Raw genomic sequence first — 25,585 nt, forward strand, 5'->3', positions numbered from 1 at the left:
AGTTGTCCCTCTTGAGGAGGTTGTATGGTCGCTGAAAGACCGCGTGACGCAAGGCTCACTTTTACGTCCATTGCCCAAGTTGGATTGTTTCGACCGTCGAGGGCGAGTTCTTCAAACTCTTTCCCAGTCATTTTGTCCTACATGGGGTTGAAAAACCATGGATTTTGTCAATTACTAGTACGTAAAGGCAAAATATTTTGATTATTGTTGTAATTAAATTGCAGTAAAATGCATGAGATTTAATGAATGTTAAATTCATATAGTGTAGACCTCAAATAACACTTTGAAGATAATCACTGATTATTGGCGTAGATCTCTCAGCTCTACACGAAAAATTCGCTGCTTTCAATAAGGTGTATGTTCCCACGGATCATTCAACGCCATTTAGCATTTTACCGTTATTAAAACACTGTAGCACCTTGTGTTATTTTTTAATTTAATATTGGAAGAGCACGTTGAAGGTAGTCATTGTGTGTATTCGACACAATGTAGACTTCTCAGCACTACGCGAAATAATTCGCTGCTTTCAATAAGATGTATGTTCCCACGGATAATTCAACGCCATGTAACATTTTACCGTTATTGAAAGACTATAGTACCTTGTGTTTCGCATATGTTAAATTGAGGTAGTCACATGGTGATAATTTTTGCTTATCACTAATGGAGATTTTTCTTGAATCAAGTCTAATTTGGGCATTTTTGATGCCATTTTGGGACTTAATCGTTGAAGCAAAATTCTCAAATATGCAAGAAATAAATATCTCAATTGCAAGGTGTAAATATCACATGTAATAGGAGATGTATATCATACAAACACATTGAACACGACAATATTTACATTTACATAGGAATATGTCTTTAGTAGGAATATATCCTAAAACCCACTGGAATCTAAATAAATATAAGTGCAGGGACCCATAGGTATGTAAAATACTACTATTAAATAGATACAAGGACCAAATCACAAATAGCCGAAATTGTCCGGACTTTTCTGCAAAATGGCCATAGCCAGTGGAGGGGGCGCCGGCGCGCGCACTGGGGCGTCAGGGCGTGGGCCCGGGCCTCGGCAGCCTTTCGGCCGGCCCAGGTCGGGCAGGGGGGGCGGCAGTTAGGCTTAGGGTTAGCCCTGCCCATCCCGCCGCCGCCGCTTGCTGTCCCGCCTGTCCCGCCACAGCGCCGCCGCGTGCGCCGTCCGCCGGCCTCCTTTGCCGGTGCGCCTAGATGGGTGGAGCCCCCCCTCGTCGGAGGAGGAGAGGCCGAGGGCGGCCGGGTTCCACCCACCGCCGGCCGGTCAGGCGCGATGAGCCGCCATGGCGGCCACGAACCTGCGGAGGAGCCGGCGTGCTTCCGGCTGGACGTCGGCGAGCCCTTCGTCTTCGTCGCTGTCTCGGTCCGCCTCGGAGTTGCTGCCGCCGGTGAGGGTCGCGTTGATGTTGAGGCGTGGTGGAGTCGACGGTGGGGTCGGAGATGGAGGCGGCGGTGCCGTGCCGTCTCGTGTCGGGCACAGGCCATGCCCGTGAATGGGGCAGTACAGCGGCGGGGGAGGCGGTGCAAGGGCGAGCACAAAGTCATCCTCTTCTCCAAGCATGGGCGGCGCCGGTCCGGCCAACATCCACTCCATGGAAGGAGTGTATTCCGGGAACGCCGGCGGCGCGAGGTCCGTCGGTGCAGGTGCCGGCGGCGCGGAGGCCGACAGTGCAGCCGGAGTAGTAGGTAACACTCACAATGAGATCCAAAATCAAGCAAAAAAGTTGCTCACCACATTCACGTAAGTTCCACACATGGCATAAAAAATAAGTACTCGCGACATGATGTCTTACAATAAATTGAACCGGGCAAACGTATAATGCTGGTTCAGACTTGCATTCACACACCACAATAATCGAGAACGAAACCAGGCCACATTAGATTCAATGCATTGTCGGCTTGTCGCTTCGTCAAATGGTCTGACAAGCACTGTCTGACCAGCAGTAGCTCTCCTTCTTGAGCAGCTTGGTAAGGGGAGCAGCAATGGAGCCAAAGTCTCGGATGAATCTTCCAGGCCCAAGAAATAACGTAAAGCATGCACTGTCCGCGGTGTCGGCCAATCCTTCACAGCTTGGACCTTGGCTGGGTCCATAGCAACACCAATCTTAGAGATGACGTGGCCCAACTATGCCACCGTCAAGGCCCTAAAGATGCATTTGGAACGCTTGAGCACCAAGTGGTGTGATTGTAAGAGCTGAAAAGCTGCACGAACATGGCGTAAGTGGTCAGCCCATGTCGAACTGTAAATCAGAATATCATCAAAAAATACAAGGACGAATTGGCGCAAGTAGGGGCGCAAGATGTCATTCATGAGTGATTGGAATGTTGCCGGGGCGTTGATCAAGCCAAAAGGCATGACCATAAACTCAAACAGCCCCTGATGCGTGCGGAATGCCATCTTAATTTTGGATGTCGTCGATGTGCATGCGGACTTGGTGATAGCCCGAGCGGAGATCCAGCTTTGTGAAGAATCAAGCCCCGCGTAGCTCGTCGAGCAGCTCGTCCACAACCGGTATAGGGAATTTGTCTTTGACTGTCCGCTCGTTGAGAGCACGTACGGTAGTCGACACAAAAGCGTCAAGACTTGTCCTGTTTCTTCACTAGGAGGACTAGCGAGGAGAACTCCGAGTGGCTGGGGCGAATCAGGCCACGTTCCAGCATGTCGGAGCACTGCTTCTCAATTTCATCTTTCTGAATTGTTGGGTACCGGTATGGTCGGACAACCGCTGGAGTAGCACCCGCCAAGAGGTGAATTCAGTGGTCACACGGACGGGGTGGTGGCAGTCCTCGTGGTTCAGCAAACAGGCAAGAAAAGTCTTCAAGGAGAGCTGCCAGGAGGTCCTGCCCTTCGCATGAGGCTGCTCTTGCACCTGGTGCTGCCTCGCCAAGTAGAGTGACTTGATGATCCTTATGCCAAAAAGACATGGCCAACTTGGAGAAGTCCCAACAGATGGGTCCGAGGGAGACCAACCATTGAACTCCGAGGACGATGTCGAATCCACCAACGGTGAGTGTGTAGTAGTCCAGCTGAAAGTCTTCAGAGCCAGCAAACAATATAATGCCACGGCAGACGCCGCTATTGGTGACGCGATCGCCATTGGCAACAACCACCTTCATGGCTCGGCGCTGGATGACAGTTGCGCCAGTTCGTGCAGCAGCTTCCTCCATGATGAAATTGTGTGTCGAGCCGGAGTCAACAAGAGCAAGCAGTCGCACACCATGAAGGAGCACCAAGAGCTGCATTGTGTTGGCGGAGGTGATGCCGGTCAGGGCGTTTAAGGATACAGCCATGTCCGAACTCTCGTCCTCATCCTCGGTGTCACCATCAATGGAGCACATGAACAGTCACTTGCAGCGATGCCCTGGCACGAATTGTTCATCATAGTTAAAACACTGTCCTTTGGCACGACGCTCGTCCATCTTAGCGGGCGTGAGGCGCTTGAAGGGACGACGAACTGGAGTACTTGCCTTACTGCCCAGACCCTCTACATAAACTGGATGAGGAGGTGGTGCTGGCACAGGAGTGGATGGCTTGGTCAATAGCTTGGAGGGTGGTGATTTAGTACCAGCAGGGTACACCGGCGGCACTGCCGCATCCTAGCCATCTTCATCTGGCAAGGAATGTTGCTCATAGGCACGGGCATGCTCCATGGCTTCCTCCAAGGTCGTCAGATATTTGAGGCCAATGTCAGTGCGGATGAAAAGTTCAGCGAAGGCCAGCGATGAAAAGTTCCACCTTGTGCATCTCGGTCAGGTCGCTGCAGCGGGCAACTAGGTTGAGGAATTGATCCTCATACTCGTCAACTGTGCCTAGCTGACGGAGATTCTTGATGCCGCCTAACTGGATGCGCTGAATCCTAGGGCCAAATCGCTTGTGGATTGCCGTCGTGAACTCATCCCAGGGAGGTTCGCCGCCAGGGGCTGTTTCCAGCTCGCAGTACCACAGAATTGCTTTGCCGGTCAGGTGGTACGAGGCAAGCCAAGTCTTGCCGTCATCGTCGGTTCCCTGCCCCTTGAAGAATTGCTCAACACGAGTCAACCAGGGCAGAGGATCTTCCTTGGCATCAAAAGTCGGGAATTCCAGTTTGTGGAATTTTGGTTTGGCGCCACTGGCCTTGACTTGCTTAGCATGATCATCAACCTGCGAACAGGAGTCCTCATCTACAGCAGTTGTGTCCTCTTTGCCGCGGGCCTTGGAGGCGCCTGTGTGCTCCATGCGCGCAAGGGCCGCTTGCTGTGCTGTTACTTGCTCCTTCAGATCGGTGATGTCCGCTTCGATCCGCTCGAATTTGGTGGTGAACTTGGCGTCCAGTGTCTCCTCCAGAAGCTTCTTCATGTCGGCATGGGTAAAGGTCATCGCAGCAGCAGTTTGGGAAGCAGAGCCGAGGATAGGAGTCTCTGATACCAAGATTGAAAGATCGAGTACGTCAAAGGGGGGGGTGAATGTGACCAGTTTTAAGATTTCTTCAAAAATGAAGACTGAATACAGTCACAGTACTTCAACAGCAGAGATTATACTTAGCAAGTTTTAGAGTTGCAGCGGAATGAAGAAAGATGAACAAGTTAAGCGGTAGCAATGAAGACTGGAACAGTAAGAACAATTGTACTTCAACAAAAAGTATGAGATTGAGGAACGATATCACCAGAACACGAACACACAGGGAATTTGTTTTCCGAAGTTCAGATTGTTGGCACAATCCTACGTCTCCGTTGAGGGGCTAAGTCACACAAGACTCGCGGACACACAAGTCCACCCAATCCTCCTGAGCTAAAACCTAAGTCTCGCCCAGTTACTCGTGGTAGATCTTGAGGTGATATCCGGACCTTCACAGACTGGTTGATGGCGAATCAGAAGGTTCGATTACTCTTCAACACTGACTCCTAACCGTCTAGGTGATGCCAATTACCAAGAGTAACAAGTTTCAAGTGCTCGGCTAGAGAGGGGATCCCATTCTTCACGCTCAGTTCAGCTCTAAGAGTTTTATCAGGTGTTCTTCAAAACATCTCTCAAGGGATCACCATCGAATCCGTTCGGGGTGGGTCGTCTTATATAGCCTTGACCACGGACAATCTAGCCGTTGGATAAAGTGACCCCTGAGATTCCAGCTCACACTTTATCTATTTGTCTCGCAACGGTTGGATTACGTGGTCAAAACGTAAAGCGACAAAGATTTTCAAACACATTTGAAATCAGAGTGAAGACTTCACGCGGAAGTTTCTGTGAAGCCTGAAATGCTTCATTGTTCACTCCGACGAAAAACACTCACACAGAAAATGGTTTTCGCCTAAACTGAACATGAAGAATAGGTTTCACCTGAACCAGCTCCACACTTCAAACCCCACTTAATAGTACGGTGTTCCTATACTGAAGTGAAGAAAAAGCTACGGAAAGACCTATGAAGAAAGCTACGCTTCACATTCTTCACCGTTCTTCACTGAGTTCTTCATACTTCAAGCCAGTACCTGTACTTCAATTTTTAGGGGTCGTCGGTGCTGGTTAAACCAACTCTTCTGAGGAACTAAAACCTGAAACACTCCGTGTAACTCATTAGTTCCTCATTCATGTTGTCATCATTCATCAAAATACATACAGGGGCAAGGTTTCCCTTTCAAAAATGTCAGGTGCCAAGTTTCTCAGAGGACAACTATGAGTGGTGGGAGGTCTGGAGCGAGGGAGCTTGGGTTTGGGAGCCAGGGAATAGGGTTGCGGAGGCAGGCCTCCCTTTTCTTCGTTTATTTCTTTGATACCCCAGAAACAAGGAACTGCCAGGCTTTATAACAGCCGGCCCTAACAGATTATTCTAGGGGATCAATCTAATGGTCCTTTCCAAATAACTAACGAGATATCTTGGAAATAAAGAAAACAACAAATCTTAAAATAAGAAAGGCCTATCTCTAAGCCTGATCCGGTGCCGTGGAGTCCTGCTTGGGCTTTTGCCTGCTGGTATAATGCTGACCCCACATGACACAAGCCAAACAATTTTTACAATTAAACTAAAAGATAGCCACACAAGTATAGCATCAGGTTATTCTAAAAACTTGACAGAGAACTAGTTCAGGCTGTCTAGCTCAAGAGCACTCTAGTTCAGGCGCTGTGTTTTTCATACATCTAGACAGAGAACTAGACTCTCACGAGAGAGCATCAACAACTTTATTATTAGCAGAGTAAAAAAAAGAAGCTTCTGAAGGAGGAAGTTGACAAAAACAGAAATACAGCAAAATCACTCCTTTCAGGCCTTCAGACTGTAGCACTTCAACCAATTCCAGCAAGATGTCTTTGTGAACTCCGAATCAGCTGCAACTCGATGTCGAACCTACGCCAAACGTCCAGCGCCACAGGTTGGTGTTGTTGGGGTTGTCACGCCATCCACTGTTTCATTAAAGAAAGGATCCTGTTTCATTAAAGAAAGGATCATTTCTAGAAGTACAAAAGGACAAGAAACAACACTCAGCAACCAATCATGGTTAGATTGTGAAAATATCCTGACTGGTTCATGCAAATAAATCTGAAAGACGATCTAGAAACAGGACTTACACTCCAACCAAAAATAGTGCCACTCCTGCATTCCTACTTCCCCGCACATTCTCCGGTAAGAAAGATGTAAATGCCATCTAGAAAGATATCAACAATGGCAGCATCTTGTTGTTCACAGCACAAATATAAGTTCGGGAAAGAAATTCTGAGTGGGCAATCCACACGCTACACATCGTGCCAGAAGAGAATCCCCCCCCCCCCCCCCCAAGTATGATATATTATACTAGGTTCTTGTTTAATTCATATCTCATGCATACCATGTCCAAATCATGCAACCTTTATATGTAAATTGTTCAGGAAAATATAAGGAATCCAACTATGCCATCTGTTTTCTGAATTGAACATGATAAACTCAAATCTGTTTAAACAGTAGTTCAAATCCATTTGAAACTTGTTTAATTCATACAAGTTGTTCCTAACTCCAAAATTGGCAAACCTTATATGAATTTTGATCACCAAGATCTAATGAACCTGTTCGTGGCATTGTCATTCATGTTTGAGCAACTTGAACCTGCTGTTTAGTGTAAAACATCTAATTAATGCATATGGAATTGGAATTCCAATGCTTTAGGAATTCCAATCCATTTAATATGATTAATGTATCAACTCACATGCTGTTAATATGTCACGCATCATTATTTGATTGCACATATCAATTACCATGTGAAACTTGTATGCTTATAGTTTTCTTCTATGTTGTGTATTTGCTTCTTCTTCGGCACCTACGGTGACGACGACTACGTTGTGATCTCTTCGAGGATTCTTGCTCAATTCCGGGCAACTGAGTACTCCAGGCAAGCAGCCATTCCTTGACCATGTTGATTTATACCTATTGCCTCTTCCTTAATCTTGCATTAAGTTACGATTTCAGTCTTGTCACGATGCCTTTAGAATTGCATAACTTATTAGTCAGCTCCACTTGTTGACATATATCTTGTTACTTGTCCTAATACCATGTCACATGTTTTGCTTGATGCCCTAATTGGTTATTAGATGTCATGCTTAGATTGCGAGTCTAGTGTCCTTATACTTTGGGGTTCCACAATTTCTACATCCACATGCTACTTTATGTATTTAATTACAATCCTAAAATTGAGATATATTGTTAAATTGTAAAAGGCAACGATGGGAGGCTGTGCCTTTTGGCATCGGTGATTTGTTCCATCTGGGCCGACCTAAGGATTGAGTTCTCGTTTTCGCTGATCCAAGAAACATCACGCTAACCGCTCGTGGGAGAATATATGGGTTCCCCCTCGGCCTAGTACCTGATTCATCGCTCTTCCAGGGGCCACATAGTTTGGGCTTTCCATTTGGCATATGCATACACACAGAGATTGTTGGAGGCTTTTTGGTGACTTTTGCATTCATATAGGATGGCGGTGACCTGTCGGAATGGTCATCCTGCATGCCCCTGAACCACTTCTCGACAGGCTCGCGCAACTCTTGAGTCCGTACGACGCTTCGTCCGGGCTCCCGTTTCGGGTTAGACTCAGTTGAGTGGTCCCCTGAATAGTTGTGGAGCTGGGAAACGTCGTGTCGCTCAATCCTGCCGGCACATGCTGTTGCTTGTGTTCCATCTAATCGCATCAAGGATTGGACGAACGTGTACGGGTAAATTGGTGCACCCTTCATGGATAAATCTTTCATAAAGCCGTGTCCGCGGTTATGGACGACTTGGAGGTCATTACTTGATCATAGAGAACTTTCACCAACTTAATCTCATCAACTTGACTAGTAAATAGAGATTAATCATGGATATGCTAAAACTGCTTAAGTGTGAGTTTCCTTTGGATTGCTTCCTCACAGGGTGTTGAGGGGGTGATAAAAGGATTGTGTTGTTTGGTGTTTAGTAAATAGGTTAATCACTTACACCTGGTAGACGCTTCTCATCCTCTCTATAGACGTTGTTATTAGTGTCTCTCCGCAGATATTGTTGTTGCTGCTTAACCCCACCATATATACCTCCTTTGAGACATGTTGCATATTAGTATAGTTCTCCGCGTAAGACTTGCGAGTATCTTGTACTCAGTTGCTTTGCAACATTGTTTTGTTCAGAGGTTCCAGCAGGGCAGGTGAGCCGCTTCTTCGTGGAGCACAACATTGGATTAGATGTTTAGCCAGGAGATCCAAATCAGGGTTCTGAGTCTTGTGGCGGGTTTCCTTCTAGCTTCCAGCCTCTTCAGGCCATGTGGTATTCTTGTCCGTACTCGGGCATAATTCGACTTCCGCTGATGTAATGATGTAATGTTGGGACATGTGTCATTTGTTTGTCATAATTGTTATTCTGCTCCTTGTATGAGCTTTGTTATTACTCTCTTTTGTAGAGTTTTGGTAATGATATTCATGTTGCAAAACCTTGCGATGAGCACAATGCGTGTATGTGTTGAAGTGTTCATCGTAGGTTAAAAACCTGAGGCTTGAATTATGCAAAGGTTAGAAATTTGGGGCTAAATTGCATAATTGCGATCCTGGCTCGTGGACTGTTTTATCTGGATCTTTTTTTTAGCGAAGTTTTATCTTAATCATGTAACGTACGAACGTATTGTTAGGTTGTAGCTAACGTGGGCCGTTGTGCTGCCGTGCGCCCTAACGATTGGACCGGATGAGAGCATAACCGGCCGGAAAAGAAATCATACACGGGCTTGCACGTAACAACTAGGTCGAATGAACAAACCATAATAGATGTGTACAGGTTGCCGAAGAGTCCCCGGGTTAGCTACTTGTTCCTCTAAGGAACCTTGCTACTTAGGTGAATGCAAAGCTACGTTCTACTGACTAGGGTTGGAACCCTTTGACCAGTGGCATTGGCCCTCCTTTTATAGCCAAGGGGATATCACAGGTGCCCAAGCATGCAGCGTGACACGTTCCCATCCGCATGTCCTCGCCACAAGCTTCGTACTACTATTGATCCACGCTGGGCTTCATGCAGTCCCAGGTCACTGTACACGGTAAATTAAATGAATTTGTAGGGTAGCCGCTCTAGCCTTGCTGAGCAAGACTAGCCCTGCCAATGTGACTCCTGTCGGTGCATTAAATGCACTACGTCTGTTGTCTCGTCCTGTTTTCACTGTTCCGTTGTCCCCACTTGTAGGCCCGGGCGTGAGTTGCTGGGAGCCCCTCCCCAGCGAGGGCGCTCAGTCTGTTGCGGGGGGCAGCATGCTTTTCCCTTGCCGGGACCAAGGTTCCTGGGTACCCGCTGAAGCGGGTGCCTCTCCTGTTCTGGTTCTTGACTTTGACTTCGCCAACGATTACTTCCTCGGGGGTGAGCTTCCCGGGTTTGCCCTTCCCGGGAGGCTAACCTAGTAGGGCTTCGTTAGTCGCGACCCACGCGTCCCGTAGTTCAACTCGATGGAGTCCTCGTTTGAACGAATCAATGGCGCTCTCGTCGGAGATTTCTTCGGACGCGTGCTTGGTGTTGGTCCAGCGCTGGATATATGAGCGGATGGACTCCCCCTCGCGTTGAGTGTAGGCTCGGAGTTGCTCGAGGGAGACCGAACCCTTGTATGTCGACCTAAAGTTACGAGTGAAGGCTTGGACCAGCTCGTCCCATGAGGCGATCTCCCCATCGATCCAGTAAGCTGGTCAACCCGGTGCGCGCGGGGGAGTTGCAGCTGTAGGTACTGCATGGCGGTGGTTCGAGACCCACCTTGGCAGCGAATCCCGGCCAGATAATCCTCTAACCAAGTTCTTGTCTCCAAAGTGGCATCGTACTTGGCTAGATCAGTAGGCGGTTTGAAGTTCCTTGACATACTGGTCCGACGGATGCGATGGCTGAAGCAGGGTGCTCCGCAGGTCTCAGCATCGTGATCCGGTTCAGGTGAGTAATCACAGTAATTACCCTGACGATTGTAACTGTGATCGTCGACTCGAGGTGGTGACTCTCGTCCCCCGCGAGGGTTTGCTTCACGCTTGTTCCGCCCTGAGTGAGGTGAGTGGCGGCCGCGTCGGGCTTCGTCATCGCCGCGGGATGGAGTCCAGCCCCGAGGTGGTCTTCGGTTGACCAGTTCTTGACTGACGCAGGAGGCTCCTGCCTTGTTCAATCCTTCCAAGATCCGCTTGTTGATACCTGATCGTGGATCGTTCTCGGGTGGTTGGATCGACTTCAGGTAGGTGTTTGCCGCGAGGACGGCGGCTTCAGGAGTTTCGGGTATCATGTCGCCGTGATCGTTGACTGACATGAAGCTTGAAGTTAGGTTTCGAGTCACACGGGTCCTTTCCACCTCGGGTAGATCGCGGAATCGAGACTTGCGATGCGGATCCTCGCAGAGTGCTGCCATACGAGTCGCTATGTGACTTCGGACGAGTCTTTCTGCGTGCCCACGCTTGAGCTTCCCGAGTTCTTGCTTTTTCAGATTCATGAACTCTTCCTTCTCATTGACCAGATCGCGAAGGGCCTTTGCGAGGGAGTCCACGTACAGCTGCAACTCTGCAGGGGTCAGGTCTTTAGGCGGTGTAGTTGGCATGCGTCGCCTGCGTGCCGGGCACGGTCGTCGACCGTGTCGACTTCGTGGACGCCGGGTTCGTTATGAAGACCTGGGCGATGGTGCGTGGGGGCACAAGATCGCTGCTGCTGTGGCAGCTTTCTTATTCAGAGCAGTCGCCAGTGTCGTTAGAGACGGGGCTGTCTGCACGTGGGGAGCAATCAGCTTCATGGTCGGAGTAGATCGAGTCGAAGATCGACTCCGTCTTGTTGAGCGGTCCCGTCAGATCCAATGGTAGGACCTTTCCAGGTGAAGGCAACTCCTCCGTCGTAGTAGCAATCGAATCCGGCAGTCGAAGGATTCCAGATCGGTCAGCTCGGAGATGGAAATCCCCGAACACGAGAGCCACGCCGGTGCTGAGTGCGTCGTAGACCGCGCGCCTGGGCTGCGGGTGGGCGGTGAAGTGGAAGGAGCCAAATGTCCTCGACTCCGCCTGAGTCGATTGAAAAAGATGGAACCACCGAGGCCATGCCTCCAACACACGCGTTTGCCCCAGACGGCGCCAATGACGAAGAGTTAACTTTGACAATGTCCATATTACTGGACTTATATCTAGGAAAGAACTCATCGGCTAACAAGGACACATGGGACACAGTTTTACCCAAGTTTAGGGCCCTCGGAAGGTAATAACCCTATGTCCCGCTTGTCTGGATTATATTTATGAGTCAATTACAAGGGCCACGGAGGCTAGATGCACAGATTCAATCTGGCGAGTGCGCTAGGCGGCTTCTATGCGAGATTGGTTGATCTTGGCTCCCCCTCCTCGTCCCTTTATATATGCAGGAGATCAGGTCTCGGGTAGAGTCCAAGTCGGTTACATCATGGAGATATACTATGTTTAAGTTTCTTTGTCTTGAGCCGCAAGATTGGGCATATGGACTCCTGAAGTCGTAGTAGGCTTCCTCATGGGCCTCCAGCTGGACCATGATGGATATACTTGAGTCGAGTACGTGGTTAGTCATAACCACGTCATGAGGAAGTTCTCTGACGCTTTTCCTAGGTAGGTGTTAGAAATATCTTGTTGACGCGGCCTCCTGGATGCTACCTGTGACACACCTTATAAGGAGCGTCAGAGATAAGGATGTACGCTGACGTGTTTTAGTTTTGCGTCGTCAGTGGGGAGATTCCTTCCAAGAGTAACGAATTTGTAGTGGTGAGAGTCGATCGAATCAAATCGAGGTGGCCATGCCCTGTCCTTCTCTTCCATTGTTGTCGATCTAATGGAATCAAGGTGGCTGGGTGGGGAGAGAGAGAGAGAGATCGAGGTGGGGAGAAAGTAGTCGGACTGTGGGAGGGGTATGGGTAGAGAGACCAGGTGGTGGTGGAAGCAACGCACATGGTGGGTCCCGCGCTGTTGAAGAATACCGAATTAATTTTGGCATACGGATCCAATACAAAGGTGTTCCCAAATCTCAAACAGTTAGCACCGGCCAAGATTTTGGGTGCGGTCGCACCCAACTGCATTCGGGCACTTCCCTAGTGTGACATGGATACTTTCTATCTATGGTTGGATAGAATTTGGTTTCTTTACAAGCGTATATGTGGAGAACTGGAAATCGTATAATCGTGTGTATTTTCATGATAAATTATGGAAGGTTAAAAACATAATCACTCATTTTCACAAAGAATTGCGCTCACGTTTTTCGAGGTCAAACTTTGACCAATGATTAAACCAATCATATGTAGATTATATCTTACAAATTTTATATCATTGAAAAGGTTTTTGAAATACGAATCCAATGATATAATTTTTGTAACACATCATCCTTAAGTCATTAGTCTAATTGTTGGTCAAAGTAAAATCTTGAAATGCGTGCGTGTCATTCTTTGTGAAATGGAGGGAGTAATTTTTTGGAGACATGTGGATCTTCTTATTTCAAAGAATTTAGTTTTTGCATATGGTGAACCTGGATCGACTTAGCAAAAGATAATAATTCAATCTAGGTTTCACATATGTACTCCCTCCGATCATAAATTTTTGTCGAAATATTACATGCATCTAGACGCTTTTTAAGAATAGATACATCCTTATTTAGGCAAATTTGAGTCAACAATTTAGGATCAGAGGGTATCTTCTTTGGTTATGTAAATAAAATGGGGGGAGTATCTATATTGTAATGAAATTCTCTATATTGTAAGTTGTGCTGCTGCAGATGTGCAATTTAATTAATACTAATTTTTTTCTCTACCATGAAGGTTGTCGACTGTAGAATTTGTGGTGATTCCCACTATGTTCTGCGGTTTGCATTCATCGATTACTCTGACATCTGCTACACTTATATTTTGCTGCAGTAAAAGGATGATTTGGTACATCATAGCTTCCATATGGAGGGTGCAAGAGCTACTGTTTTATCCTGCAAAGCTTTCTGACCAAAATATGGAAGGATCTTGATTTGGTTTCACCAGGTTCGCGCCGATCTATGAACCTTTTTATGCTCCATTTTCTCAAGGCAAGACATGTTAAAATAGAAGAAATACTTTTGGCCTGATCTTGGGCTTTTTTCTGGAATTGCATGAGTTACTTAAAAACAAATTCAGGACTCACAAGATGTGCAATGTTTTTATGATGTGCCTTTGATAGTTAATCTAACTTGGGCTTGAAACTCCCTTGGATATATATTTTTTTCCTCTGTTACGGCCACTTTGTTACTCATCATGCTCTGATGATCGTGATTTTTGAAATTAACAATTCTGAAAGCTGAAAGTACTACTCCCTCCGTCCAACAAAAGATGTCTCAAGTTTGTCAAAATTTCGATGTATCTAGACATGACTTAGTATATAGATGCATTCAAATTTAGTCAAAGTTGAGACATCTTTTATTGAACGGAAGGAGTACTACTTTCTCCGTCCAATAAATGATGTCTCAATTTTGATTAAATTTGAAATTTGAATGCATTTATACACTAAGTTATGTCTAGATACATCCAAATTTTGACAAATTTGAAACATCTTTTGTTGGACGGTTGAAGTATTAGATTACCACACTATCACTACTCATAGTTTAAGAGAAAATAGCTAACGGCAGACCAGATAAGACAAAGCTCATTGCTGGTAAGTCCATTTTCAAAAAGTATCTGTTTTCCTAAATTTCCTTCAGTTCACTTTGTCTTGTGCACTCCTGCATAATTTTGGTGCCTGTTCACTTATTCTACAAAATACAGATAATGTAGGACAGTAGCTAGGAGCCTATCATGTCTGTTTAATGTTCCAGTTTAATGGCCTCATCTTTTTTTTCATTGCACCAGGTACCAAAATAAGTTTGTTGTATCAAGTGTTTCATTAACCAACAAATTGGTTAATGGATGTTTGAATAAATGCATCATTCTTACTCTGATTGCTCGCACTGATTCTATGCAGTATTACGCTCAGGGAGTGGGATGAAACTTCAGCAAGGCAACAGAAGAAACTTTACATAGTTAGTGCAGCCAATAACCAAATGCTAAAGTATTTCAACTTCCTGATGGCGCACTTGACGGTGCTAAAAAGGACTGCCTTTTTAGTTTTTGTTTGCATCGTAGCACACATGTAGTCAATGAGGCTGGACATTTCACCGGCTAAAAAGTACCCCTAATATGGTTTTGTCAATTATTAGCTCCAAGTTCAATATATATTTATGTATTCAGTTATGTTAGCTGCCTGTCGAATGGTGTCATGTATAAGATAGTTCCAGTTTTTTAAATTGATTGATGACCAAAAGTTGTAGTGGCACAAGGTGTAAAACAATAATTGGCTACTTTGATATCTAATGGATCTTATTCTGAGGCTTATTGCATGTTTCATATGAAACAAAAGTAGTAGTGGCACAAGATCCATAGTTTGTGGCTTTTGTAGAGTACGGAAGTATGAGAATGGATTAATTTTTCTTAACTTAACCTATATGTATTTTTTTGTTGCAATATAAATTATGAAAACAATTGTTGGACAGGATCTTGTTGGATGAGTTCTTGTATTGCCAGTCCAGAGTATGAGCGTGACTATGGCACTGATGATTTTTTAAGTCAATCATTAGCAAGATACTCCCTCCATTTCACAAAGGTTGGCGTATTTTGTTTCGTTAAGACAAGGCGTTGACCAATGATAACTTTATTAATATGTGTTTTTACATACATGAAATTTATATCAATAGATTCGTTTTTATAAGTTCTTTCTAATAATCATGATTTTGTATCATATATGTTACATATTAATAGTGTATTTTTTGGTCAAAACATTGTCTTAACGAAACAAAATACGCCAACCTTTGTGAAATGGAGGGGTTACAGTAAAAGAACTCATGCAATATGTTTATGTTGACCCTATTGGTGAGACGCCAGTACTAATTGCTAATAGCCGTCTACTGCTAACAACCTTGAAAATAATCACACAACGGCCCAACCCGGCGATAATTCACTGATAGAACAACATTTAGAAATCATTTTCAACCGATCATAGCTACCCACATATATAGATGTAAATCAATAGAACACCAGAAGCATCACACGTTTCTCATTTGCCCATAGGCCACAATAAATCAGATAAACCAAGTAAAAAAATGAAGTTTGTGCTTGAGATAATTACATCCAACACAGGTTTTAAAACAGAAAAATACATTAACAAAACAGAAAATATGCATGGTTTGTTCTCCATCACACACAAATATTCTTTCGCTCACATGTTCTTTTGCTGCACATGTATAGTCATGATTCCACAATTGCATTTAGTACTGACCTTGTTACCTATGCTCACTACAAATAGTAGTAAGATTTCACAATTGCATTAAGAAAAGCCACAGGCAGCAAAGTCATGATTCCACTAATATCAAAATAAATTACTCCTCTTCACCATGAGAGAGTAACTTGTAATAGACCGAGAGCCACTTCAAGTAACTTATGCCCCATTGGGGAATACGCACTCATGTTTTATTTATCTTGCGTACAATTTTTTCATATACCATATACAACAAAAGGTATAGCATATCAAGAACTTAAAAATACATCCAATTGTCGAAAACTTACATCCAAAACTAAACTAGCGTGACATCCTTCAATAATTTTGGATGTAAAAACTGAAAAAATTGACACAAAACTTAACCTCCAAAGTTACATGCAAAACTAAACTGCTGTTACATCCTTCAATAATTTTGGATGTAAAAACTGAAAATATTGACAGAAAACTTAACCTCCAAAGTTACATCCAAATTAAACTAGTGTTACATCCTTGGATAATTCTGGATGTAAGAAATTAGAGAGATAATCCCTCTTCCTAAATTCTTGTCATGGTTTTAGTTCAAAGAATTTAGGATTGGAGGGAGTAGAACTTATAGTTACATCCAATAGATACACAGTTACATCCAATAATTTATAGTCACATCTAATGTAAATTGTAGTTACATCCAATAGTTATGCATGGTGGTCTAATGTAACATCATATTACCTTTAGGAACTGAAATAGCCTATCATGACATCTACAGATTTTATGTGTCATAAATATAGAGGTAATGCAAGATCCACTTGAATTTGCAATAATGACTGGACATGTTCAAAAAAGTCAAGAAGTAGAATCATACCCCTCTTACTAGAAAATCTATTTACCATAATACATGAGAGCAAATATTGCATCACACAACTCTTATCTACAAGATGGAAGTTTTAATAAGCATGTACTCCCACCGTCCAACAAAAGATGTCTCAAGTTTGTCAAAATTTGGATGTATCTAGACATGACTTTAGATGCATTCAAATTTGGTCAAAGTTGAGACATCTTTTGTTGGACGGAGGGAGTACTTACTTTACGATCATTGATCACCATAGTCATAGAGTCTTCGTAGTTCTTTCTCTACATGAAGTCAAATTACAAAATTTCACTTGTAATTTTCCAGTTCAAAAGACAAATTTATACACTTGGTAGTTTTTTCTTGTTACCTTTCCTTTGTATTGCTATGATCTTGATGTTGAGGGGATGGAGTAAAAACTGGAACTAGATTAACCTAAGAAATTTCCCGAAAAGAGCAACAATTGTTACAATGGAACCTTACATTTCACAATCTTGACTGCAGAATTTACCACAAAGGAATATCCTAATTAACACGAATGCCTACGAGGCTAACAGAAATCAGCACTGTGTACAATCAAAGAACATGCTCAAACAACAACAAAAAAAGTACTACTATTTCCTTTCTCCAATAATTTCACAAGCTATAAACCATTTCCGATCTCCACTATTTTAACAAGCTACAAGTCGCCAGAGCATCCATCCCCAAAGTCCTAGAACATGACCAGTGCATCCCCAAAGTCCTAGAACATGACATGTTAGGTAGAAGCTTCGATTTTATCAGAAATCGCCATCAGATATTATAAAATTGGAGATCCAAAGCCTTAGACGGGGTATAATGGCAAGGTTAGGAGGGGCTTCAGTCCAATTTCCTTCCACTCAAAGCTCATAAACTAAAAATTAGTTACGTACCTTGGGATGAGGCTTCGGAGCTATAAGAACCCCTCGAGGAGGCTGCTCAGGACGCGGAGTCACACCCGCCACCGCCACCTGCGACACAGCAGCTAACGACTGTAAATAAGTTGTACCGTTGGTAGATTTCTTCCTCTCTTTCAAACAGTAATAAGTTTCTTGCCTCACTAACAGTTTAACACATCAGTAGGACCTAGATATAACTTGAATTTAACATCAGCGCAACACCAAAAGTGATATGTTGATCCAAAAAACAATCAGTTACCTAGCGATCGTAGGAACAGTTGAGAGGACTTCCAGGCAGTTCCAGCTTGTGCAGGATGGTTGTTTTGCCTGCAGCATCCAGCCCAAGCATCAGGACGTACAAAGCGAGTATCACCCATCACCCAGACAGAAAAAATTAAAATGAACAAACAATTTGTGAATCAACGCAAGCAGTTCTTAAAGAGAATCAGAAGGGGGCGGAGTTCCATGTCCAGCAGAGAGATCGTTGTACCCTCATCTCGCTAGTGCTGAAGAAGGCATCGAAGAGTTCGCGGCTGCCGTCCATGGCGAGGAGCGCGTCGGCGCTAGGTGCTCGAGCCGCCGCCATCTGTGGAGAGGACTGCGTCGCCGCCGTCAATCGTCACCGCCGCTCTAGACGCATCCATGCGAGCTTGATGCCGCCACGAAATCGCCGAGAGGAAGAGGCGCCGTGAGCAGCGGGAGCCGCGTTGATGTGGTCTGCGGGAGGAAGCGGCCAGGGGAGAGGAACTCGTAGCCGGTGAGGGAAACAGAGGAGCTGGAGTTTGGAGGCGGAGGAGATGCCGTCGATAGTTGCGGAACGGCATGGTCGCACGGAGGAAAGCGATGCGCCGCCGAAGGTGGGCTAGCTGGTGGGCCGTGGGCGGCGGCTTCGTTGAGACGGAGGGTGGAGAGGCTAGGCGAGGAGTGGATAAGAAATGTGAGGCAAATTGGGGGACTTTGTTCCGTGGCCCTTGGAATTAGATCGACAGCAGAAAGATGCGCGCACGCGCTAAGACCTGATAATAGTGCGCAGGGAACAAATATATGCGTTCGTTGAATTAGAGTCCGAGTTGTGAACGTGTTAGCTGAGTTTGAGTCTAGCTAGGTCAATTAGCAGTAGCGGTACGTGTCCGTGTTATACTAGGAATTCATATTCGAGTACAGGCCGGCTTTTTTGTTCATGCATAAATAAACGTGAGAGCTGAGCTTTGTACCACCCGATGTAACGTGAGAGGCACGACCCAAATAGTTTTTAGTTGTGTGCTTTTTTTTCATGTAATTGATCTTCACGGGATCAATTACATATCTACCCAGCCTTGTTGATCACGGGATCTGATCGCCTCAAAAAACTAAGATGGATCATGCCGTGGTGGCGAACCTGCCCGACGACGTGCTCGCCGACATCCTCGGCCGCCTCGCCCCGCGCTGTCTTGCCATGTCCCGATGCGTCTGTAAGTCATGGCTTGCCGTCGTTGACGCCCGCCGTCTCTTGCGCGCCGACCTGCTCCCACTCTCGCTCGGGGGCCTCTTCATCCAGCTAGACGGCCACCCGCTCCCGGAGTTCCTCTCCAACCCTAATTCGCCGTCGCCGATCAATGGTGCGCTCGACTTCTTGCCCACTGCCGCCTTGCCCCCCAACACTTGGGATTGGAAGGACACCCTGTGCGTCATTGGTCACTTCAACGGCCTCCTCTTGCTAAATGGCTACGTCGTCAACCCCGCCACCAGACGCTGGGACCCCCTGCCTGTGGCCCCGCGCCAAGGCGCCATGCCCATACTCTCAGGAGATTTCCTTTTCACCGAAGCCCATTTAGCCTACGACCCCACTATGTCGCCGCACTACGAGGTGCTCAGCGTCCCATGGGTGGGAGGCGGCTACACAACTTCACAAGATCACCACTACCAACACCACCCGAGCCCGGCAGAGGAGTATGAATGGCCGCCGCGGGCTTTCAAGATGCAAGTCTTCTCCTCGAGGACCGGCTGCTGGGGGGAGACCTCTTTTCTTCGGCAAGGAGATGCCGTAGGAACCGTTTTCAACATGCGACCGAATGTCAAGCACGCCTACTCTATCTATCAGCGTGGTGTGCTCTACGTCCATTGGCAATTTCATTTTGTCCTAAGGTACTCACATACTTCATTAATTATTCACCTAGCTTCATTTTCTATCCTCCGGTCGACGTTAATACAACAATTAATGATCGATGTTTTTTCTTTTGACCACTTGCAGAATATCCTTGTCCGATCGTAAGTACCACGTGATCAAGGAACCAGAGGGCATCGCATACGACAAGTACCTAGGAAAATCCGACAAGGGCGTCTACTACGCATCCTTCACACATTATTGGCGTCTCAAAGTCTGGACCCTTGACCAAGGATCAATGACATGGATACTGAAGCACAACGGCGACCTCAAATCCCTGCTCGCGCATCATCAACTACCGGAAGGGCAAACTTCATGGCTCTTACAGGACATCAATTACAACTTCTTTCGCACCCGTCCTCCTATCGAATGGAACTCCGACCATGACGGTAGGCACATGGCTATAGAGCAACCCTACGAATATTCTTTCGAGATACTTGGGTTTGACCCCTTCCAGGAGACCGTCTTCTTAAGCATCTCGAGAGACGATAAAACGTTGGAAACCGGACTGGCCTATGACCTCATCAGCTCCCAAGTTCAAGTCCTAGGGAATCTATACCCAACCCATTATCGTGATCACTTCAACGACTGCTTGAGTAATGAGTTCTGGTACTTCGAATCCTTTCCCTACACACCTTGCTGGGTCAAGGAATTTGGCGGGAACCAATCGAATTAATTAAAAACTCTAGCATATGTGGTCTTCTGCGGTTCTCAAAGCTGCCCTTTTGTTAACTGGTTTCTTCTTTTAAGTCACGTGCGCTTTGAATGAGATCCCATCGGACGTGATCTAAGAGCACTCCCGATGCATGATATCTTAGAGTTGTATCTTAAGCATTAAATGAATGTATAGATACAGTTTAACCAATGCATTGTATCTTAGAGTTGAATCTATGTGAGCTTTCATTCAATTAGTTTTGGGATCAATACTTGTGTCTAACGTTTGTGGCCTATTTGGGGCATGAATTGGATTCTTTTTTTACACCAACGGACATTTATATAAACTTAAAAGTTAACAATGTTCATAGAAAAGTACTAATAAATTAAAACATATGAAAATATATTTAGAATACCGATGGTAGAACAAATCGACGTGCTGACCAAATGCAACTTCCTGTACACACATTTCTTAATCTGCGCGTATAAATTAGCCTAAATTGAGCTCACATTGATGAAATAGTTCCACACAAACACCGATTGAAAAATCTGTACATACAAGTTCTTCCAGCATAGTACTTTCCATGAATCATACAGTGCCACCGCGTTAATTAGCACAAACACTAATCGGTGGAGCATAGCAATCTGTATCATACATGTGCTGAAACAAGAACGGATTGCAAAGTTGGGATGATGATAACATTGGATCGAATGGCAAGAAATTATGAAGTCACTGATGTTGTGCTGGAACACAACCACTACCTTCAATTGCCACAAACATGCCATTGATGGCATCACAAAGGAAGATTTCTGAAATGCAAGCTTTTGAAATAGAAACAGCGGAAGATTCTGGAATCATGCCAAAGGCTGCACATGAGTTTGCTTGTCGTCAAGTCGGTCGACCACCTCTCCACCACATCCGGTTGTTGCCTTGCCGTCGTCGTCGCAACTTGCATGTTGCCTCATTGGCCGGCGCTTCTTGCTCGTCATTGACGACCACTAGATCCCGAAGCTCATCAACGACCATGCCGAGATCTGATCGAACTCCAGCATCAGCTCGTCGTCTTTTTCGTAAGAATCCCCATATGCTCGTCGTCTTTTTCGTAAGATTACATAGGTATTCCAAGTAAAAAAGGACGATGGGCATTTCTTCTTGACCTTCTCCACCATCCCTTTCATTTTCTCAAGTAGGAGTAGAGAAGGATGGCAACAATAAAGGAGAAAATCTGGATCTTCACGAGCGCAATGCCATGATCAGTTACACGCAGCTCTTAACAGCTTCCCTTGTGATGATTATACTTATGATGATTTGTTCTACCGTCTACAAGCGAATTAGATAATATTTTCAGAAAGTGTTGACTAGTATTTTGGACAGGACAGAGATGACTATAGTATTTTGGATTTTGGGGGCTAACTATAATCTTTTGTGGCATAAGTGTACAAGTAAAATGGCCAAATTTACTTTACTTGAATGATCATGTAAGAACATATCTAAGTGATAAGTGCTTCATAATTTTAATTGTTCAGACTTCAGACCTTGTCGGTGGAATGACCCCAGGTAGGGTCATGACGAGATACAACAGCCGACTTGGCAGAGGCTGGGCCGGCATATGAAAATAGGCCGGCACTCCTAAGCCGACTTCTAATAGGCCGACATACAAAAGGTATGTTGGCATCACTACTTTGTCTTGTGTGTATGCAGGACGGGCGGAGGCTTCCAGCCGGGATATGCCAACGGTCATATCCCGGTCCTCCGGTCAAAACTAAAGTCATATCCCTTTAATCACGGAAAAGCAACCGGCGCACACGTCGCCATGCGGGGCGGCTGCACAGTGAGACGCCGTAGAAAGACGATGACCAAGCCGGAGCATGGCTAAAGTGCGCGGCGTCACTGTACTTAAAGTACAAAGCTGCATTGTCCCCTCCCGGACAATCTGGAGGGGACCACGGGCAGTACCCGGCGGGCCTGGGAATGTGGCTACGGTGGCAAGATGCCCCATCTGGCAGGGAGACACCTACGGCACTATAAATAGAGGCCCAAGTCCTCCGTAGAGAGGGGTTCCTAGATTGAACTCTTAGCTAGTTCTCCTTCTTCTTCCTCTCAACACAGCTCAAGGAGCACCATTGTAACTCTTGTACACCTCAAGCAATAGAACGCAAGGCAGGAGTATGAGCTTTACCTTATCTAGAGGGCTCCAAACCTGGGTAAAACATCGTGTGTTCTTCTGTTTCGTGCGTAGTTTACACTGCGTCATCCCTCCTCCGGATCCTCTTTCGTCCATCGGTCCCATCTTAAGCCATCCTATGGCATCTGCCGTGACACCACCACGACAGTTGGCGCCCACTGTGGGGCCAGCAGCGGCGCTGGTTGGAGTTTTCATCAACTTCGGAGAGATTTGGCTCTCGTCACCGGAGAGCGCGTGGTCTCCGGTTTGGTCCAGAAATTTGGCTCTCTGGGCTTCATCGACAACAATGACGGTTGCTTCAACAACGCGCCTCTTTCCTGCATCGGCCGGTTCATCAACTTCGGAGCACGAGGTCTACGTCGCCACTGACACTGTTTCCAGGTACCCCGAGCATGTTGTGGTAGCTGCGGATCCTCCTGCCATCTGCGCAGCTCGCGGCCGGCATAGCAACTGCCCCGTTAGCTGCGTGGAGGTCATGATGACTGCTCCAGGTGCTGATGCCAGCAAAGGTGTAGCCGAAGGCACCGGCGTCGCAAACAAGTCCACCAGGTCAACGCGTCCACCGTTGGAGAAGCCCGAGAACATCGGCGGCCAGGCCGGCACTTTTGTTGTGCCGGCAAAGCCGACTCCGCTTCAGGCTACCATCCAACGGCTGGCAACACCAGTCGCTCTAAACGCCGACTAGGCGCAGCTCCAAGCAGAGCTGGAAGAGCAGCGCCAGCGCTTACTTCAAGAGGCTACGACGTATCTCGCACCCGACAGGAGCTCGAGATCTCCCTTCGTGAGTATAACAAAGCACATGGTCTTAATTCTGCTGTTGCGCATAAGCCTAGTCGCATAGGTGAAGTGTGTAACCGGGGTAAAAATTTGAATGCATAGATAGATAGAGATGATAGAGCAGCATCTGTCATGACGGGTAGCTATGTGTCGGCAGAGAAACCAAAATACAGTACTCCGACCAAGAATCTCAGGGCTGCCGAGGCCGCAGCAGAAGAACTGTCTAATTTGACAGGTGAAGCATTGCGCGTGCAGCAAGAGTGGGTAAAAGAACTACTTCACATTGCCAACCGACAGAATGAAGCTTTTCAGAAGGCAAACGCAAGGCCGGGTGCATCCCAAGTCGTTCATTCGGCTGGAGGTGTCGTCGGCCGATCTGACAGACAAGCGTCTTACCCCAACGTCAGCGGGCGACGAGACAGGAGTATCAACTCTGGCCGTGACAAACGGCTGGAAAAGTATGATCCGGCATTTGCCGGGAAGCAGATTGCCTGGCAGGCCGATGACGGCCAAAGCGGCCTACATATCAGCAACAACCGCCGGGACCAGCGAGAATGTCACTCGACTGGACATGGCTACCGACCTCGGGGTCCGGCACCCAATACTGCTGCGAATCAGCAGGATGTATTTTCAAAACGAAACAGTTTGCCCAAAGCAAAATTTCGACAATTCTCCTTTTCCACTGAAACCAGCAGCGCGCAATGGTTTGCATATGGGAAACCTTCGAACCACCTATTCTACTTGCTTAAGTTTGGGTTGGCTAATATGCATTGTGATGTTTTTGCTTGCTGAAATACAATTCTGCATTTACGGATGTCTTCTTTTTGGTTCGTGTAAGTTTTGCTATATGACTCCACATTTCTACAGGTTGGGTGTGCCACCCGAAGGACATGGCTAGATCACTCGTGAATCAGTGTGGTGATGACCATGGAGAGCTGCTGAAGAACCCAACTAACACTTGCTGTCGCACTGTGATCAGTTCAGTGGAAAGTGAAGGTGATTGCACATGCAGAATGGTCATCGAACCATTCTATATCCTCTCTCCACTGGAAGCCTCCAATGATACTATTGCAAAATTGTATGCGATATGCAATGGAGGTGGTCATGCACCCAACTGCAATCGTGGTGCACCCACAAGCGAACCCTCTGTTCCTCCTCAAGATGACTATACTCTTGTGGTTGATGAACCACAGAGATCCAGCCCCACACAACACAAATAAGATCACGATGCTGAAGATATCTAATGGCCTGGGTTGGTCAGTTGCAGTACTCCTTGCAGTCTTGTTCGTATGGGACAAGCGTGCTTTATTTCTGGCCAAGCTGAAAAAAAATGCCCCTCCAGTTTTGGGTGAAGTTGAGATTCTGACTGTCTACACCACTGCTCTTGAAGATCCATCCAACAACAGTGCTGAGGATCGCGAATCTACTAATCAGCCTAGTAGCAGCTCGTCAAGCATAACTTCACCAGAAAACAGCCATTAGCGAACCAGAAGCACCATTGATGGCGTTGACGGTGGTCACAAAAAGTAAAGCTGGAACGCTATTCTTCTTGAGCAGGATAAGAGGTGCATGAAAGCACTGATCAGCCAGGTGATCAGTAGTCAGGTGCCCAGAAAAAGCTTTGTATACAAATATGAAGTTTGGTTAAGAGTCCAGCCATTTGTCCATCATATTGTTCGAATATTTGTTCCAATCGAATCTTGTGTGAATATTTCTCACCTTTTGCAGATCTGGATGTTCTTGCTGTCGCTATTTTTGTTAAATGTTGTCTTATCATTTTGTGAAATTAATAAATTAACATACTGGGCAGGGATGGGCATGCATATGTTTTGTCCGGAAGGTATGCAGTAATGGTGACAGATGTTTTGTCGTTCCCTACACGAGCTTCTATTCAGAGTGGTGCAAACGAGTATGGAAACTTCCGCACTTTAGTACCTAGAGAATAGAAGCTCATGTAGGGAACGACAAAACATTTGTCACCCTTCTATACTCGTTTGCACCTTGTTTTTCCTGCCATACTAAATTATGTTTGGTTGAACTTTTCTGAGAGAAATGTTTTTAGTTCCATTTTTTATAGATAACTAGATGATGCCCCGCACGTTGTTGCGAAAATTTTTAGTTAACATAAAGAGTATTCAAAATTGAAAAATAAAATGAAATTGTACATTTTTCACTTATTGAGGATAGCTTGATGGAAATAACATGCATGCATGTGCAAAATATGAGTCACTAAATAGGTGTGAACAAATTAATTATACGATAATGTGGCATACTTGCATGTTTAGAGAAATCTAGTAGCGGGTTGTTTCCTTATTACTAAACTTGTTGAAGAGA

The 25,585-nt window shown here is 45.8% G+C and overlaps 1 long non-coding RNA gene across 3 annotated transcripts; it reads right to left on the minus strand.

The window, feature by feature from the left end:
* Nucleotides 1-15,525: 15,525 nt before the first annotated feature.
* LOC106866202 lies at nucleotides 15,526-18,507 on the minus strand. Of its 3 annotated transcripts, none has more exons than XR_002962003.1 (4): nucleotides 17,982-18,505; nucleotides 17,751-17,818; nucleotides 16,945-17,563; nucleotides 15,526-16,858 (listed from the first exon to the last, which is right to left on the minus strand). It is a non-coding gene; the product is annotated as an uncharacterized LOC106866202 (long non-coding RNA). The 3 variants fall into 3 exon arrangements; XR_002962004.1 differs by having other exon boundaries at nucleotides 15,907-17,316; nucleotides 17,486-17,563; nucleotides 17,982-18,507; XR_002962002.1 differs by having other exon boundaries at nucleotides 15,907-17,563.
* Between the last annotated feature and the right edge of the window lie 7,078 nt (nucleotides 18,508-25,585).

Source organism: Brachypodium distachyon, chromosome 1, assembly GCF_000005505.3.
Source record: "Brachypodium distachyon strain Bd21 chromosome 1, Brachypodium_distachyon_v3.0, whole genome shotgun sequence".
NCBI classification, from domain to species: domain Eukaryota; kingdom Viridiplantae; phylum Streptophyta; class Magnoliopsida; order Poales; family Poaceae; genus Brachypodium; species Brachypodium distachyon.